Here is a 13709-nt window from a genome sequence, read left to right as displayed (position 1 = left end):
ATCCCCACAGCATGATACAGCCACCACCATGCTTCACCGTAGGGATGGTGCCAGGTTTCCTCTAGACATGACACTGGCATTAAAGCCAAAGAGTTCAATCTTGGTTTCTTTAGACCAGAGAATCTTGTAGCTCATGGTCTGAGAGTACTTTAGGTGCCTTTTGGCAAACTCCAAGTGGGCTGTCATGTGCCTTTTACTGAGGAGTGGCTTCTGCCTGGCCACTCTACCATAAAGGCCTGATTGGTGGAGTGCTGCAGAGATGGTTGTCCTTCTGGGAGGTTCTCCCAACTCCACAGAGGAACTCTGGAGCTCTGTCAGAGTGGCCATCGGGTACTTGGTCACCTCCCTGACCAAGGCCCTTCTCCCCCTATTGCTCAGTTTGGGAGGGCAGCCAGCCCTAGGAAGAGTCTTGTTGGTTCCAAACTTCTTGCATTTAAAAATGATGGACGCTACAGTTTACTTGTGGACCTTCAATGCCGCAGAAATGTTTTGTTACCCTTCCCCAGATCTGTGCCTTGACATAATCCTGTTTCCGAGCTTAACGGACTTCATGGCTTGGTTTTTGCTTTGACATGCAGTGTCAACTGTGGGATCTTATATAGACAGGTGTGTGCTTTTCCAAGTAATTTCCAATCAATTGAATTTACCACAAGTGGACCCCAGTCAAGTTGTAGAAGCATCTCAAGGATGATCAATGGAAACAGGATGCACCTGAGCTTAAATTTGAGTCTCAAAGCAAAAGGTCTGAATACTTATGTAAATAAGGTATTTCTGTTTTTTATTGTAATACATTTGCAAACATTTCTAAAAACCTGTTTTCACTTTGTCATTATGGGTTATTGTTTGTAGATTGATGAGGAAAACAATTTGTTTAATACATTTAGAATAAGGTAGAGGTAGAGACTACGAAGTCACCTTCCGGACAATCACTGGTACGGCTGATTAGCTGTCTTAAATAAAGTATCTAGAAAAGCAAATTTAAGTGGCACAATTCTACTACTCTATTCAAACGATCGTATTCTTCTACTCTCATCACCACTGAGAACCATCGACACAGCTGGCTAGCCTATCTTCAAATAAGCATCTTCCAGAGAGAGTGGAAGTAGAGTGAGCTCTGTAGTTCTGTTCAGGACTACACGACAGGTCGCCGGATGCCGGGCGACGGCAGAGGAGAGCAACAGTACGAGACAAGTCGGGACCCCTTTTGGACAATCAGAGCCTCACAAGCGTGCTGCAAACTGGCCCAACAATATTTCCAAGAAAGCCTGGTTCCGACAGAAATCCACGAAAAACCAAGACATTTATACGTAAATACATTCATGATTTCTTATTCCAAATGGGCGGCGGTTCGTGTGCAAAGTATATGATTACTGTAAGAGTAGTTTCTAAATGTATCAAAGTATTATGTCTCTGTCTCTCTCTCTCGCCCTCTCCATGTCTTTTGTAACAAGCCGCCAAATTGTGTCAATCCGCTAGGGACCTGTTTCTAATGTATTGAGTGTTTATGTTTTTCCTGTGTTATTATTTAGTTAGCTAGTAAATAAATAATTTAACCAATTTGTGTAGTAATGAATCGTAAGTATTCATTCAAGGGTTTTTCTTTATTTTTTACTATTTTCTACATTGTAGAATAATAGTGAAGACATCAAAACTATTAAATAACACATAAGGAATCACGTCGTAACCAAAAAAGTATAGTACGTGTCTGTCGGGAGCTCTCCCTGGGCAGTCCCGTTAGATCTCTTACATACTGGTTACAGACACATTACATAGGCATAGTTCATAGGGTTGGTTCCGACATGTCTGGCCCCGTCTCCTATCTTAACTTATAGAACATATTCATGGCGTTCTGCCAGATGGTCCTAAGGAGTGGGTCATGTCACCCCTCCCCCCCTACCCCTATATCTTTACCAAGCACAGGCAGGAACCAAGGATTATTAATGACACGAAAGACAAGATGAACATTTTCAAGGTTGTCTCCTCACATGATAAAATTTCCTTCACAGTGTCATGGCTTTGCACATTGTTTCTGCATGCCGCTACCTACTGTGTGATAGTGTGTGGTCGATCACGTTACATTTTGTCATACAAAAATAAAAAAGCACCACCAACTAACCCTACACTTATGTACCAATATTTCATCAAATAAAAAATCCCCACCCCATTCCACTACTTTGACCATAACTGATCCTACACCAGGCAGACGACATGGGAGGATGGGACTCTTTGATTTAACACACCTTGTAACTCTCCTGCAGTAAAACCTTGTACACCCAAGTACTTCTCTGCTGCTGCCACCACAACATTCTCTGTGATTTACGTTCCATTGCTGCGGTACATTTGATAACAATGGCAATGAATGCTAAGAAGCCAATCTAACTGAAGCACAAATTCATATCATTCTGTATTGGCCTACTGCTCACCCTTGACCCATTATCCTGTTCTCTCTTCACTGTCTCAGCATATGACACCCTCTGTTCCACTCTGACCCTCACAACCCCAACCTGTCTCTCTCGCATCGGACACTTATGATCCCCAACAACATGGGCACCCCCACAATTGACACAAACAGTTTTTTTCCACTAATACTACACATTCCTATGTCCCATGCCCTCGTGCACACTTCTCACATCTCAGAATCTCTCATCCTACACTCTGCTGCTACACGTACATGACCATAAGCGTGGCATCTGAAATCCCTTCGTGGGTTTGGCACAAAAGTTCTCACGGGATAACTGACATATCCTAACAAGACTTTTCCAGGTAAAGACTCTGCTTCAAAACTCAAAAGGACAGACAATGTCTTGTCAGTTTCAACACGCTCGCCACTGGGTATGCGTCGCACCAAACGGCGTGTGTCACTTTCAAAGGCATCCTGCTCCTGAGAGCAAAACAATTCACAGGTCTTGTCCCTAGGCGAGTGACGCGAAGCACCCGCTCCCTCTGGACGAAATAATCAATAAAAATCCACTTTGAGCTACATAATACATAATACAAAATTCACTTTTAAGTGTTTTGTTTACAGAATAGTAGCTGTTTTCATCAGAAGAGAAATGTATGCAATATTTTTTATTTAACCTTTATTTTGACAGGGAGTCAATGCTGAGACCAAGGTCTATTTTCCAGATGAGCCCTGTATACCACCACAATACAATAAACACATTAAACTACACATTCATGAACACAATAAAAATACACGTTATTATACACAATAATAAACGAAAAGCAAAACACAATCATAAAAAACAGACGCAATAAAAAGGTCCCCTAACAACCGTTTGAAATGCTCTAGACGCACCAATTCCTCACATTTTAAAATGTATTGTAGATCATTCCACACATAAGGTGCAAGGAAATTAAAGGCTGTCACGCCCTGACCATAGAGAGCCTTTGTTTCTCTATGGTGTAGTAGGTCAGGGCGTGACTGGGTGGTATTCTAGTTTATTATTTCTATGTGGGGTTCTAGGTTATTATTCCTATGTTGGTGATTTGTATGATTCCCAACTAGAGGCAGCTGGTAATCGTTGTCTCTAATTGGGGATCATATTTAAGTAGTTATTATTCCCACCTGTGTTTGTGGGATATTATTTTGTGTACCACGTAGTCACGGTTCGTTGTTAGTGTATTGATTTATTGTTTTTGCTAAGTTTCACTTTATAATAAATATGTGGAACTCTACAAACGCTGCGCCTTGGTCCGTCTCTCCTCACGTTCGTGACAAAGGCTGATTTGCCCAACTCTCTAGACACCAAAGGAGTGTTCAGAGTTAACCAACCCTGTGAACAGGTTTGATAACTTATCATTTTAAATCTTAACAGTGATGTTAGGTAAGTCGGAAGTTTGTGGAGCAGGGCTTCGTAAATAAATAACATAACGATTTGATCTACGGGATTTCAAAGAGGTCCAGCCAACCTTTTGGTAAAGAATACAGTGATAAATAATACAACTGTCTCCTGTGATAAAACAAAGGGCACTATGAAAAATGACATTCAAGGGTTTAAGAGTAGAAGCAGCTGCACTTTGATTAAATAGTATCACCATAATCAAGAACAGGTAGAACGGTTGACTGCGTAATCTGCATCCTGCTGACTAGAGAGACAAGATCTGTTTCTGTAAAAGTGTGTTCACTGTTTCCATCAATCAGTCAATACTATTGCACAAAATTGTAAATCACCCCATCAGTGTCAAACCATGTACAATATAGGGAAAGATCTCTAGGCAATGGGGACTCTTTATGTTGTTTTTTTTTAACAATATTGCAGACACGCGGAGATGCAGAGAATGAAGTTGGGTTACTTCTAAGTGACTTTGGTTTACTCCTAAGTCATCCTCTCCAACATTGTGACCTTCCATTACAAAGGTGTCATGCCGATAGACGGGTTGATTGTTTAGCAACAAACCGAGGTGTGCGCCACAATGGGGCAAAACAGATGGGTTTGACTTAGATTGTTGACAACATGTAAGCTATATTTAGTCTCCAATGTTTATTGAAAACATAAATGAGCAATGAGCACTTGTCTCTTCAATACATTGTTACAGTTGTAAGTTAGCTCGCTAGAGAATTTTACCCATATTGCCATTGACATTAAATCAGTCGAAACACCTCAAAACAAGATATGGTATCAATAACAAGATGAAGTGACCCACTTACGATTCCCCACATGGCAGTTTCTTGTCGTCCTTGCTAACAATCTGCCCCATGGATGCGCACACATCGTTTTCGTGACGTTGTTAGCTAACCCATCTTTAGAGGGCACAGGGTGCCTCCTCAGATTTGTCCTGTTTAAAAAATGAATTGTTTTCTCTGCAATATTAATAACCACTTAGTAATTTTATGAAGCTGGCTTTAGCTAGCCCAGATAGGTTCCCCATTTCCCAACCTCATAACTAGGTACCAAGAAGCCATTTCAGGCAGAGTGAGTAGAAAGGCCTCTTGAGTGTTCTAAGTTTTCATAACTGTGACCTTAATTGCCTACCGTCTGTAAGCTGTTAGTGTCTTAACAACCGTTCAACAGGTGCATGTTCATCAATTGTTTATGGTTCATTGAACAAGCATGGGAAACAGTGTTTAAACTCTTTACAATGAAGATCTGTGTAGTTGGATTTGTACAAATTATCTTTGAAAGACAGGGTCCTAAAAAAAGGGACTTTTTTTGCTGACTTATGTGCTGCCTTTTTTATATTTAACTAGGCAAGTCAGTTAAGAACAAATTCTTACAATGACAGCCTACCCTCGCCAACGTTGGGCCAATTGTGCACCGCCCTACAGGACTCCCAATGACAGGCGGATGTGATGCAGCCTGTATTTGAACCAGGGACTACAGTGACACCTCTTGCACTGACTTAGACCGCTGCGCCACTCGGGAGCCCTATGAAGCAAGGATTTCAGCAAGCATTTGATACTTTTTCCCTGTGCTAGGCAATCATTTACCATATTTCTTCATCTATAATGATCCATTAATGAAGAAATTAATATAATCTACTCAGGACATTGAAAGGGAAAGCACACTTGCACTCTTCATCAAAAGGGGACTGGTGCTCCTCCCTGAACTTCAGTTCCCCTCCTTTGTCCAGGCACATCAGCAACTTGTTTGGGTCATTTGGTCCAGACATCTTTCCTCTCCCTGAAGATTTAAAGGTCTGCAGCATCAAATAAGATTCTGACAGCAATCCTGCAGACCTCCAGAGACAACTCAATGTCAGAGAGGATGACCAGCCTTAGACGTCCTCTTTTGATGGAGACTGAAGTGTGCATTCCCTGATAATATCCTGAGCCACATCTTCAGCCAAGATGTTTTGAGTTACCACTCATTGTCGGCTTGATGTTTCAGTGTGAGCAAAAACCATTTCTACTGATATATTATTTAAGTAGAGTTGCGCCACAATTTCTTCCTTCAGTGTGTTCTTCTTGGCTTTAAATTGGGCCAGGTCTCCCCAGGGGCAGTGCAAGCTATTTGGAATTTGATTTTGGGCCCTCTCCCTATCTTGCAACAACACACCAACCTCCTCCCCTTGGTTAACACATTGGACTCAGAACTCTTGCAGTTGGGACTCTATGCGCAGAATGGAATCTGCTGTTGGCCTCCCCAACCGTCTATCTATTTTAGGACTAGCCTCACTGATGGACTGATTTACAGTCTCAGTTGAAATATTCCTACTAACACAGGCCATATGGAACCGGTCTACATTAGTATTTGAATGCCACTTTGGGGCTTTTTTTGGCTTCCTCAGCAACCAAGGCAATGAATGGAGATGAATGGCCGCATCGTGGGCACCAAGCCACTATACATGGCCCCCAGCCCAGAGCCAGTGCAGACATCCATGAGCAAGCCTCAGTACAAGTAGGCTACATACAGTGCATTCGGAAGGTATTCAGACCCCTTCACTTTTCCCACATTTTGTTACGTTACAGCCTTATTCTAAAATTGATTAAATTGTTTGTTTTACTCAATCTAAACACAATGCCCAATAATGACAAACCAAAAACTGTTTCGAATTTCTTGCAAATGTATTACAATTTTTAACTGAAATATGACATTTACATAAGTATTCAGATCCTTTACTCAGTACTTTATCGAAGAACCTTTGGCAGTGATTACACCCTGGAGTCTTCTAGGGTATGATGCTACAAGCGTGGCACACCTGTATTTGGGGGGTTTCTCACATTCTTCTCTGCAGATCCTCTCAAGCTCTGTCAGGTTGGATGTGGAGCATCGCTGCACAGCCAGGCATTCATAAACTTCCTCACCCGTGGAAAAAAGCATCAAAACATTATTTCCCCATGCTTCTTGCCTAGCATAGATCGAGTTCAAGTCCAGGCTCTGGCTGGGCAACTCAAAGACATTCAGAGACTCGTCCCGAAGCCACTCGTGCATTTTCTTGGCTGTGTGCTTAGGGTCGTTGTCCTGTTGGAAAGCGAACCTTAGCCCCAGTCAGAGGTCCTGAGCTCTCTGGAGCAGATTTGCATCAAGGATCTCTCTGTACTTTGCTCTGTTCATCTTTCCCTTGATCCTGACTAGTCTCCTAGCCCCTGCCGCTGAAAAACATCCCCACAGCATGATGCCATGCTTCACTGTAGGGATGGTATTGGCCAGGTGATGAGCAATGCCTGGTTTCCTCCAGACGTGACGTTTGGCATTCAGGCCAAAGGGTTCAATCTTGATTTCATTAGACCAGAGCATCTTGATTCTTATGGTCTGAGTCCTTTAGGTGCCTTTAGGCAAACACCAAGCGAGTTGTCATGTGCTTTTTCCTGAGGAGTGGCTTTCACCTGGCCACTCTACCATAAAGACCTGATTGGTGGAGTGCTGCAGAGATTGTTGTCCTTCTGGAAGGTTCTGTCACGATCGTCATAATAAGCGGACCAAGGCGCAGCAGAATATGAGGACATCTTCTTTTATTAGAGATGACGAAACACGAAACGAACACTTTTACAAAACAAAACAAAACAACAAACGACCGTGAAGCTACAAACGTTACAGACGGGCAGTTCATGCGGCGCTTGGCAGACGGACAGTTCAGACGCCGTTGGGCAGACGGGCAGTTCAGGCGCCATTGGGCAGACGGGCAGTTCAGACGGCGTTGTGCAGACGGGCAGTTCAGACGGCGTTGGGCAGACGGACAATACACACACCCTAAACTAGACAAAACACACAAACATCCCCCATGTCACACCCTGACCTAACTAAACTAATAAAGAAAATCAATATAACAAAGGCCAGGGTGTGACAGTACCCCCCCCCCCCCCCCCCCCCCCCCAAAAAAGGTGCGGACTCCGGCCGCAAAACCTGACACAGAAGGGGAGGGTCCGGGTGGGCCTTCCTATGGTGGCGGCTCGGGTACAGGACGTGGACCCCCCTCCACCATAGTCACTACCCGCTTTGGTGGCGTCTCTGGAACGGCGAGTCCCGGACTGATTTCCATCCCATAGGGCGCCACTGGACGGAGGGGCAGCTCCGGACTGAGGGGCAGCTCCGGACTGAGGGGCAGCTCCGGACTGAGGGGCAGCTCCGGACTGACAGATGGCTCTGGCGGATCCTGGCTGGCTGACGGCTCTGGCTGGTCATGGCTGGCTGACGGCTCTGGCTGGTCATGGCTGGCTGACGGCTCTGGCTGGTCATGGCTGGCTGACGGCTCTGGCTGGTCATGGCTGGCTGACGGCTCTGGCTGATCCTGTCTGGCGGACGGCTCTAGCGGCTCCTGTCTGGCGGACGGCTCTAGCGGCTCCTGTCTGGCGGACGGCTCTGAAGGCTCATGGCAGACGGGCGGCTTTGAAGGCTCAGTACAGACGGGCAGTTCATGCGGCGCTTGGCAGACGGACAGTTCAGATGGCGTTGGGCAGACGGGCAGTTCAGGCGCCGTTGGGCAGACGGGCAGTTCAGGCGCCGTTGGGCAGACGGGCAGTTCAGACGGCGTTGTGCAGACGGGCAGTTCAGACGCCGCTGGGCAGACGGGCAGTTCAGGCGCCGCTGGGCAGACGGCAGACTCTGGCCGGCTGAGACGCACTGTAGGCCTGGTGCGTGGTGTCGGAACTGGAGGTACCGGGCTAAGGACACGCACCTTCAGGCTAGTGCGGGGAGAAGTAACAGGGCATACTGGACCCTGGAGACACACATTAGGCCTAGTGCGTGGTGCCGGAACTGGTGGTACCGGGCTGGGGACACGCATCTCAGGGCTAGTGCGGGGAGCAGCAACAGGACGCACAGGACTCTGGAGACGCACAGGAGGCTTGGTGCGTGGTGCCGGAACTGGTGGTACCGGGCTGGAGACACGCACCATAGGGCGAGTGGAGGAGGAACAGGGCTCTGAAGACACACTGGAAGCCTGGTGCGTGGTGTTGGCACTGGTGGTACTGGGCTGGGGCGGGGAGGTGGCGCCGGAAATACCGGACCGTGCAGGCGTACTGGCTCCCTTGAGCACTGAGCCTGCCCCACCTTACCTGGTTGTATGCTCCCCATCGCCCGACCAGTGCGGAGAGGTGGAATAACCCGCACCGGGCTATGCAGGCGAACCGGGGACACCATGCGTAAGGCTGGTGCAATGTAAGCCGGCCCGAGGAGACGCACTGGAGACCAGACGCGTTGAGCCGGCTTCATGGCACCTGGCTCAATACTCAATCTAGCCCGGCCAATACGAGGAGCTGGTATGTACCGCACCGGGCTATGCACACGTACAGGAGACTCCATGCGCTCTACTGCGTAACACGGTGTCTGCCCGTACTCTCGCTCTCCACGGTAAGTACAGGGAGTAGGCGCAGGTCTCCTACCAGACTTCGCCACACTCCCTTTTAGCCCCCCCCCCCCCCCTCCAATAGGAAGCCTGACTCACAGGCTTCCTACCGCGTCGTCGTGCTGCCTCCATTCGCCGGTATCCCTCCTCGCACTGCGCCAGAGAATCCCAGGCGGGCTCCGGCATTAGCCCTGGGTCGATCGCCCACCTGTCGATCTCCTCCCACGTAGTGTAGCCCAGATCCTGCTCACATTTCCATAAATCCTGTGTAGGTGGGTCCTGTTGCTGTTTCACACGCTGCTTGGTCCTGGGTTGGTGGGTAATTCTGTCACGATCGTCATAATAAGCGGACCAAGGTGCAGCGGGATATGAGGACATCTTCTTTTATTAGAGATGACGAAACACGAAACTAACACTTTTACAAAACAAAACAACAAACGACCGTGAAGCTACAAACGTTAGTGCACACACAAGCTACAAACGTTCAACATAGACAATTACCCACAAACACCTAAAGCCTATGGCTGCCTTAAATATGGCTCCCAATCAGAGACAACAATAAACAGCTGTCTCTGATTGAGAACCAAATCAGGCAACCATAGACTTTCCTAAACACCTACACTGAACACAAACCCATACATACTACAAAACCCCCTAAACAATACACACACCCTAAACTAGACAAAACACACAAACATCCCCCATGTCACACCCTGACCTAACTAAACTAATAAAGAAAATCAATATAACAAAGGCCAGGGTGTGACAGGTTCTCCCATCTCCACAGAGGAACTCTAGAGCTCTGTCAGAGTGACCATCGCTGTGTCAGTGACCAATCCTGACCAAGGCCCTTCTCCCTCATTTGCTCAGTTTGGCCAGGCGGCCAGCTCCAGGAAGCATCTTGGTGGTTTGAAACTTCTTCCATTTAAGAATGATGGAGGCCACTGTGTTATTGAGGGACCTTCAATGCTGTAGAAATGTTTTGGTACACATCACCAGATCTGTGCCTCGACACAATCCTATCTCGGAGCTCTATGGACAATTCCTTTGACCATATGGCTTTGTTTTTGTCTGACATGCACTGTCAACTGTGGGACCTTATATAGACAGGTGTGTGCTTTTCCAAATAATGTCCAATCAATTGAATTTACCACAGGTGGACTCCAATCAAGTTGTAGAAACATCTAAAAAAATGTATCAATGGAAACAGGATGCACCTGAGCTCAATTTCAATTCTCATAGCAAAGGGTCTGATTACTTACATAAATAAGGTATTTCTGTATATTTTTAAAAATAAAATAGCAACCGTTCATACCATGTTTTCGCTTTGTCATTATGGGGTGTTGTGTGTAGATTGACGAGGATTTTTTTTTTTATTTAATACATTTTAGAATAAGGTTGTAAAGTAACAAAATGTGGAAAAAGGGAAGGTGCCTGAATACTTTCCAAATGCACTGTATGTATGATAGAATGAAATGTGCCTTATTAAACTTTTACTGCAGTGGGCTAAATCAGGGTCACAGAGTGTTCCTTGGTAGTCTTAAACAAGTCTACCTTAACACAAAAGCATACACCTCACACACATTGTTATGGTCTTATAAAAAATAAGACACCAGTATCATGTCAGATATAGACTTGAAATATATTCAATTTTGAGTTTGTATCCCCGTATTACACTTTGTATACATCACAGAAGACTTGAATATAACACAACCATTTGAGAAAACACTGGATTATATTAATAACATTCCACCCATGTGGCCACTGGAGGGCGATTTGGTAATTTGACTGCAGGAAGGGGCTACATAAATGCATTTGTATGTCACGATCGTTTGTAGAAACGGACCAAGGCGCAGCGACTGTTGAGTTCCACATAATTTATTAATAGTGAAACTTAACATAAACAATAAACGAACAACGAACCGTGACTACACAGGTGCTACATACACTTACTCAAAATACAATATCCCATAAACACAGGTTTGAAAAACAGCTACTTAAATATGATCCCCAATTAGAGACAACCAGCAGCCTCTAATAGGGAATCATACACAATCACCTACAAAAACAAACCTAGAACCCCACGTAGAAATAATAAACTAGACTAACCCCCCAGTCACGCCCTGACCTACTCTACCATAGAAAATAAGGATTCTCTATGGTCAGGACGTGACATTGTACAGCATAAAGTGATGTTTAGCTGATTGTTAGTTTTTATAGATGATATTATTTAAATAAATAGGTCTGCTATCTTTTCTACATATTTTGTCTGATTTTTTACTCATTTTAAGTTTTTATTCAGAAATGGTATTGGGGGAAAAAGCTGACATTTTGTTTGTTGCACTGTTTGGACTTGGCGACCCGAAACGGCCCACCCCTTGATTTCAATGGCAGAAAAATCCCTGGCTCTTTTGATGTCAAGAAATTCCTATAGAGGTAGAGCACAGCAAGGTGGATGAGGCAGTGGCTGTGCTTCAAGCTCACCAGGCTAAAGCTGCTACATAGAAATCTGTCCACAACACAGCTGGAGCTTGAACCCAAGGAAGGGACCACGATCCTTGAAACTTGCTTCATTGAAATAAAAATGTCAAAACATTTTTACATTGAAAAACATCTGGAAACATTGCAATATTGATAAAGAAGCACTTTACTTTTGAATGAAATTAATACATACATTTATTCATACATTATTATACAGTACCATTAAGCAATATGATAATCATTCACCTGAGTGCGATAATACATGTACGATATGTGTCCTCTCAGGCTTTTTTTCTGGATCAAAAAGTGGCTTGGATGGTGGGTGTGGCAGGGGGCACGGTTGAACCGTCTGCACGGACAAAATGTGGATACAGTTTTAGAGGTCCTGCCCTCGGCGGTGTAGAGTAATTTTGGCATTTTTAAGCCAATGTCCTTCAATTCTACAAATTTCTCCTTGGAAGTTGAGAGACATTTTTGCCATTTTATAACACATTTCCTACAATTCAACATATTCTGCCATGGAGCTGAGAAAAACTGTCTAGCTTTTACTTAGTTGTTAGTTCTCAGTGATTTATATTATTTAGAAAAATATAGCTCCATTTATCTTTTCTACATACTATGTATCTTGTTTTACTCGTTTATGTTTACACTGAAAGCGTTTTTTCAATTTGAAATTTTATTGGGGAAAAAGTTATATATTTTTTAATATTACACTCTTTGGACTTGGCAACTGGAAACAGCCCGCCCAAGGATTTCAATGGCAGAAAAATCCCTAGCTCTTGATGTCAAGAAATTCCTATAAAAGGAGCGCACAGGTAAATCATCATTGCACTGTAGGTTAAACAAATGCAGATGGGCTTCTGATGATAGAAGTCACAACATTCTGAATATTGAGTTAATGTGGTCTTTTGCAGTGGTCTTTTGCATCATTATTTCATTACAAATGTAACTGAAGCAAGCTTTGTTGTCCTTGTGAATCATTTCTCATATCTTCCCCCATCCAGGAGTACAACATTACAAAGCAATCCAATACCCAGGAGCCTCTAATGGCCTCTGTGCTGGCTGCTGCTCTTCCTCCTCAGGAACAGAAGCAAATACTGGGTGAGAATCTCTTCACCCTCATACAGAACATGCACCCCTGCCAGTCTAAGACGATCACAGACATGCTGCTGGAGTTAAACTCTGAGTTGCTACACATGATGAAGTTCCCAGAGTCCCTGTGGTCCACGGTGGATGAGGAAGTGGCTGTGCTTCAAGCTCACCAGACTAAAGCTGCTACACAGAAATCTTTCCCCAACTGTTCTTAACTTGCTTCACTGTAACATTTTTACATTGAAAAACATTGCAATATTGATAAAGAATTACTTATTTACTTTTTGAATTAAATGAACACTTACAGTATGTGATTGACCAGAAAATTTTAACAAAAATGTGTGTGTGTGTGAGTGAGAGAGATGGGCAGAGACCTAGCCTATCATCACATTTGTTTCAAATAATGATGCAAAAGACCACGGCAAAAGACCACATTAACTCAATATTCAGAATGTTGTGACTTCTATCATCAGAAGCCCATCTGCATTTGTTTAACCTACAGTGCAATGATGATTTACCTTACAGAATTACAATTTAACCACAATAAAATAAAACAAAATATAGTGGATAATATTCCAGTCAACAATATCGACCTGACAGTGGAAAAGGATGTCGCGACCTTAGGTCACACTAGCCATCTCTAGGGTACTGCAAGTCTGCAGTAACTCTCTTGCCTGTCTCCAGTCGTCACTAGCTTCTATAGCCACAAAATCATAAACCCAGCCCATTTATACAATATATATTCTTAAAATTGTATTTTAAACCTAACCCTAACCTTATTCCTAACACAAACCTTAAATTAAGTTTAGTTTTTTTGCCAATTTGGGATTTGCGGCTGTGGAATCTGACTTTGTGGCTATCAAAGCTATTGGAAAGCTCATTGCTTTCCGGGTTCCTTGAGAAGTCCC

Source organism: Salvelinus fontinalis, chromosome 1, assembly GCF_029448725.1.
Source record: "Salvelinus fontinalis isolate EN_2023a chromosome 1, ASM2944872v1, whole genome shotgun sequence".
Classification (NCBI taxonomy): Eukaryota; Metazoa; Chordata; class Actinopteri; order Salmoniformes; family Salmonidae; genus Salvelinus; species Salvelinus fontinalis.
This window is presented reverse-complemented; position numbering follows the sequence as displayed.